We start from the raw sequence: 5,661 nt of genomic DNA on the forward strand, positions 1-5,661 counted from the left end.
ACACACACACACACACACACAATTTTTATTTGTTGGTTTAAAACACTTAAATTTAAATTTCAACAAATGGAAAGGGAAATGGGTTTGGAGTCACTCAGAACTGGATCAGATTCCTGGCTGCACAATTTACATGGACAAATCCTTTAACCTTGATGAATGTCCACTTTCTCATCTTTAAAATTTACCTAATAATACTCACCACAAGAAATTTCTGGAAATATGAAATAAACTAATGTACATGAAATGATTGGCAGGTTATAGATGATCAGTATCAGGGTCAGTTTCCATCTCTCTGCCCCTCAATTTCATTCCTTCTGCCCTCTCTTCTGCCCAGGGCTCTTTCATTCTATATCTGATATACAGACAAAATACAATAAATAGTTATTGACTGGGTGAACTTGTGTAAAGATGCTGGTAAGCAGACCATGTTTGCAAATGTGTAGAGTAATATCACCCTTTTTCCCAACCCAAATTCTTGCTTTGCATCGGGACTTCCTTAGGTCTCCAGGATTCCCAGATAGAAAACAAGAGGGATACAGGTGAGATAGATATTATTGGTTTTTTTTTATGTGCATCAGTATGTATAGCTCTGCATGTAGATATTTATACTGGATGGATTTATATAAATTTTCTGTTTCTAGGCAAGAGTTTCCTACATTCCACTTTTCTGGATTATGAGGAAATCCTTGAATAGTGTGGGCTCTGCCAACTTCTCCGTCTAATTTCCTGACATCTCTTTTCCCTTCCAGCATTCCCATGCCGTCTAAATAATTCAAAAGTGCTGCTATCTCCTCGATGCCTTTGCATAAATCATTTCTTCCATTAGACACATCATTCTCTTAATCTACCATGTATTAACTTGTCCTTTAGCTCAACCATTACTTCTGAGAAGACTCTCCTAACACCACCTCCTCTTTTCTGAGAGTTGTCTAGGCTTTTCTACTCACCATATTTGCCATTTTATTATTGGTTTAGTTTCTGTCTATTTCTTCCCCTAGATTCTCATCCTCATGAGAGCTGGGTCAGCAGTTTTTCTTGCTTTCTTCTGTGTTTCTATAGTACTCCATAGTTCCTGGCACATAGTAGGTGCTTTAAAAGTATTTGTTGAAGGAATGAATGAAGAGGTGAAAGCACTTCACAAATTCACATTTGCTTCTCTTCAAGTAATGCTCCTGTAAGTAGAAAATGGTTGGGTATCTTTCCAACGAGGTCATGTTATATAATCTGGCAAACCTGAAAATGATTTTATGTCCATCTGAGTCCTCAGCACTTAACTCAATATTGTTTTTAAAAAGTTTCTCATAATAAAATACAAGTAAACTTTCAGTGGGTTTACAGAGGAAATACAGGAAAGAAATATCCCTTTTAAACAGGCAAGCTTCATGGGCCATTCACATCTAATGTGCAGCAGAAGCAATTATATGTATTGTTTTCAATTCCATTATTATACCCATGATTTTTCAATGACGATGCAACCACATACCTCTGATTTCCTTCTTAGAATCTTTGTGATGTTGTCGATGCAGGTGCACGCCTTCAGTATGTACAACATGATTCATAGAGTGTATGACATCACAGGAGATTTAACAAACATAACAAACATAAAAAGTAACTAGAGTACAGTTGCTTGACTGGTGTTGCTAGGTTACTATCTAGTAATCCTCTTGCTTATCTTGGGTTTCTGGTATTTTCAATTCCATTTAGTGAGGGTTAGAGCTACCCTGATGTGTCTAGTTCTGCAATATATTCAAAGTGTAGCCAAAAAGACGTGGCTATTCATTATCGGTGGGAGCTAAGTGTTTAAAAAAACACATGCAATGAGAGAAATAGACCAAATCATCAGGAAGGACAGTGTCAGGAAGCTTTGTCTGACTTATTTTAATTTCTTTTTTTAACTATCTGACTGCATGTAAGTATTCATAAAGCTTATCTTGCCAATATAAAATGTGCTTATCATGATATTAACATTTTTACCTGTTGATACATATATTCTACCTCCTAAATGTCTTTTAGCACAGGTGGGAGAAAATTGGGTAGGTAACATGGTTTTCAGTAGTTCAAGTTTGCCACTCACGGATGTATAAAAATAGAATAATGGCAACATGGCTTTCCTAGAAATGCAAGAAGAATCATCCACTGACTGTCATAAAGCACGAACGATGAGTAACATACATGGGACATAAGAAATAGTTATGAACTTTTTTCTCTATTTAGGCCTAGAGAGCTGAAGAAGAGAAAGAAGAAAATGAAAAGACAAGAAAAAAGAAAAGAAGAGAGAGAAAGAAGAACGAACAAAAGAAAAAGAAAGAGAGAGAAAAAAAAGAAAGAAAGAGAGAGGGAGGGAGGGAGGGAGGGAAGGAAGGAAGGAAGGAAGGAAGGAAGGAAGGAAGGAAGGAAGGAAGGAAGGAGAAGAGAAGAAAGGGAAAAGAAAAGAAAAGGAAGGAAGAAAAAGAAAAGAAACTCAATAATGAGAAGAGTCATTTGTCCATTGAGACAGGCAGGAAATCACTATGTATATTTTACACAGGTAATAAATGGCAGGGATATTGCTGAGGGCAGGAGAAAAGAGGAATTAAACCCACAGAAAATCAGACAAAGTGCAATACTCTAGGAGTTAGACCTCCAAATTAAATTAAATCCTTACAATACTGTTGAGCAAGTGTTTTGATATGTGCATAAGCAGAGTTCTGCGAGAACACAGAAGTTTTAATGCCTCCTGGAGGACAGCAGGGAGGCCTCAGAGAGAAGACAGCCCTTGAGCGGACTTTCGCAGCAATTGCATATTTCCTCCACCAAAATCTCCATAAGGCACTGAAGTAATTAACTGCATTGCTGAACAGAAAGTTTATGAAGGGGAATAAAATACATCTGAGATTAGACAGCCACTTGAATTACCTCTAAAGTTCACACAACTCCAAGGTAACATTAACAACCACAACAATTACTACTATTACTAACATTTATTCACAATATTTTATTTTAAATTACCATTTGTTAAATACTAAGAATGTACAGGACTTAATGCTACAGAACAGAAACCGTAAGTGAAGGAGGCAGTATCTCTCACTGATTAAAAATGAATGAGGACATGCATTGAACAATGAGATAGTTTAATAATGTGTCTCATGTGAACCTGCATAAGACAGAAAAAATCTTGCTCTTTAAATCCATTAAACAATAACAAAGAAATTGGTGTCAGAAAACTTAGATATGTGTATGCAGCTATATTAAATAAAACAAAGACCAAAAGAACTGGAATAATCTTAATTAGATATTTATTCTAGTCAATATCTATATCTAGTGTGTACCATTTTGGACAGTTGTCTTTCTTTCAAAATCCTTCAGCTAGTATGCCTACCCCACCGTCACCTTCACTGCAGCCTTCAAGACCAAAGTCTCACGTTGTTATGTTGATCAAGGAGCCAAGTTCAAACAAACATAATCAACAGAGTTGTGGTAAAAATTGTAGTTTGTTAAATAGTTTACTGGCTCAACTTAAGCATAAAAAAAGTCTAATTTTGCCAGAATATTGCAGTAGAATCTTCGTGAAAGATATTGGGGCTGAGTCTACAAAAATTTAGCCTAACTAGATTGGAAAGGAAACAAAAATTTAAAACAAAGAAACCAAAAAAATGTGTGTGTGATTAGTCATAGCTTGCCAATAGCTCCTCCAGCCAATAGAACCCCAGAAGCAGTTTCCTCTGCTGATCCCATACCATCTTCTCAGATCATTCTTTTTAAGAGGCCCCAGTGATAGTCAGTTCCACTAGATGTGTGCTGACTCAGTCTGGCCAGCCAAGCGTGATTGAGAGCTCACCTGAATGCAGGAGCCATGAACCAGTCAGTTCATCTCTGAAGTGAGAGAAAGAACAGTTCACATCTTCGCTAATTAGATACTAGCAAACTAAATGAGTAGATTCATAGGAGTAGGCTATCATTTTACCACCTGAATGAGAAAAGGAGAGGTGGCACAGATATGATTCTTCAGCAAATTAGCTACAGCTGCCAAATTGCACTTTCAGACAGCCCAAGACAGTAACTATTTAACAGAATATCTGTGCTGGGCCTAAAATTTTCCTAAGACATGTTTTTATATATCTTATCATCAGCTGGGCTGAGGTATAGGTTAAGAAGTTAGATGAGACATTGGTTTATCTTTCTAACTGAATTAAGTTTGTGAAAGTGCACAGAAAAGATGGATTCATTTAACACTCATAACTTTGATTTATTTTGCCTTGGTGCATTTATCTACAAAATGAGACAGACAAATATCTGTTTAAAGGCACCTCCTGGTATTGAGCTGAAAGTAACATAAATAAGAAATGCATTTTAAAAGCTAAAAATGCGAGTGTAATTTTTATAGTGGATGATTTTTCTCTTTAAGCTACCATTTTTTTTTAAAGTCTTATTTTCTTTGTATTTTGTTTCTACCTTTGCAGCATGAGAATACTTTTTTTTTTTTGTGAGACAAAGTTTGCTCTTGTCGCCTAGGCTGGAGTGCAATGGCACAGTCTTGGCTCACTGCAACCTCTGCCTCCTGGGTTTAAGCGATTCTTGTGCCTCAGCCTCCCAGGTAGCTGGGATTACAGGGGCCCACCACCACACTCGGCTACTTTCTGTATTTTTAGTAGAGATAGGGTTTCACCGTGTTGACCAGATTCATCTTAAACTCCTGAGTTCAGGTGGTCCTCCTGCCTCGGCCTACCAAAGTACTGGGATTACAGGTGTGAGCCACCGTGCCCGGCTGAGAGTACTTAATACTTACAAATACAAAGGACAATTGTTCAAATCTAATAGTAAAACCATAATTTGATATTAATCTGTCAAAGTGCTTAACTCTATAGATCAACAAGATTCTAAATAACAACCTAAAACAGAACATGTCATTAATGAACAAATTTTCAAAAAGTAAATTACATTTAAAAATTCCTTGAAAGTAGATCTCATGTTAAACATTTTACCACAATAAACTAAAAGAAAAAATGTTTAAGTAAATAATTTGTAATTGTATTGGGTTTTCCTATTTGAAAATGTCTTTGTGGACTTCACGGAAAGGATGCTGTATAAGAAATTATTATTATACAAATCTCATGTTGATTTTAGGCTCCACCGAAGAATATGATTAGAGTTTGGCCCACAAACTGTTGACAGAAACATTGTATTCAAATTTTGTCTGGTGACTTTCAATGAATGAAAAGTTTATGAAGATGTTTGTCTTTTATATTATATTCCTTCCTATTCTGTCCTCATATGTGTGCACTGGGGGATGACAGGGAGATGATGACAGGAGAGATTTATTAAAGGAGGACTAATTATTTTCTGGCCAATTTCTAATCTAAATCTAAATTCCTAAGAAAAAAAGACAAGTCTTTCATGGAACTGCTACTTAGCAAGACACCAATTTCTGCTGTCATTTCCAGAAAACCACAATGATTTAGTGTGGGACTCTAACATCAGACTTTTGGGTTGGGATCCCTGCTCTGTCATGCACTAGCTGTGTGACAGGGCAAATTATTTGACTGTTTTATCTCTATGTTCTCATGTGTAGAGTGGGAATAATATACAGTTGTTAAGATTCAGTAAGTTAATACATGTAAAATGCCCAGAACATAGTTAATGCTCAGTAAGTTTTACTTATTATATCAATTTTTTAAAAATTTA

This window comes from Mandrillus leucophaeus, unplaced genomic scaffold (genome assembly GCF_000951045.1).
Source record: "Mandrillus leucophaeus isolate KB7577 unplaced genomic scaffold, Mleu.le_1.0 Scaffold704, whole genome shotgun sequence".
Classification (NCBI taxonomy): domain Eukaryota; kingdom Metazoa; phylum Chordata; class Mammalia; order Primates; family Cercopithecidae; genus Mandrillus; species Mandrillus leucophaeus.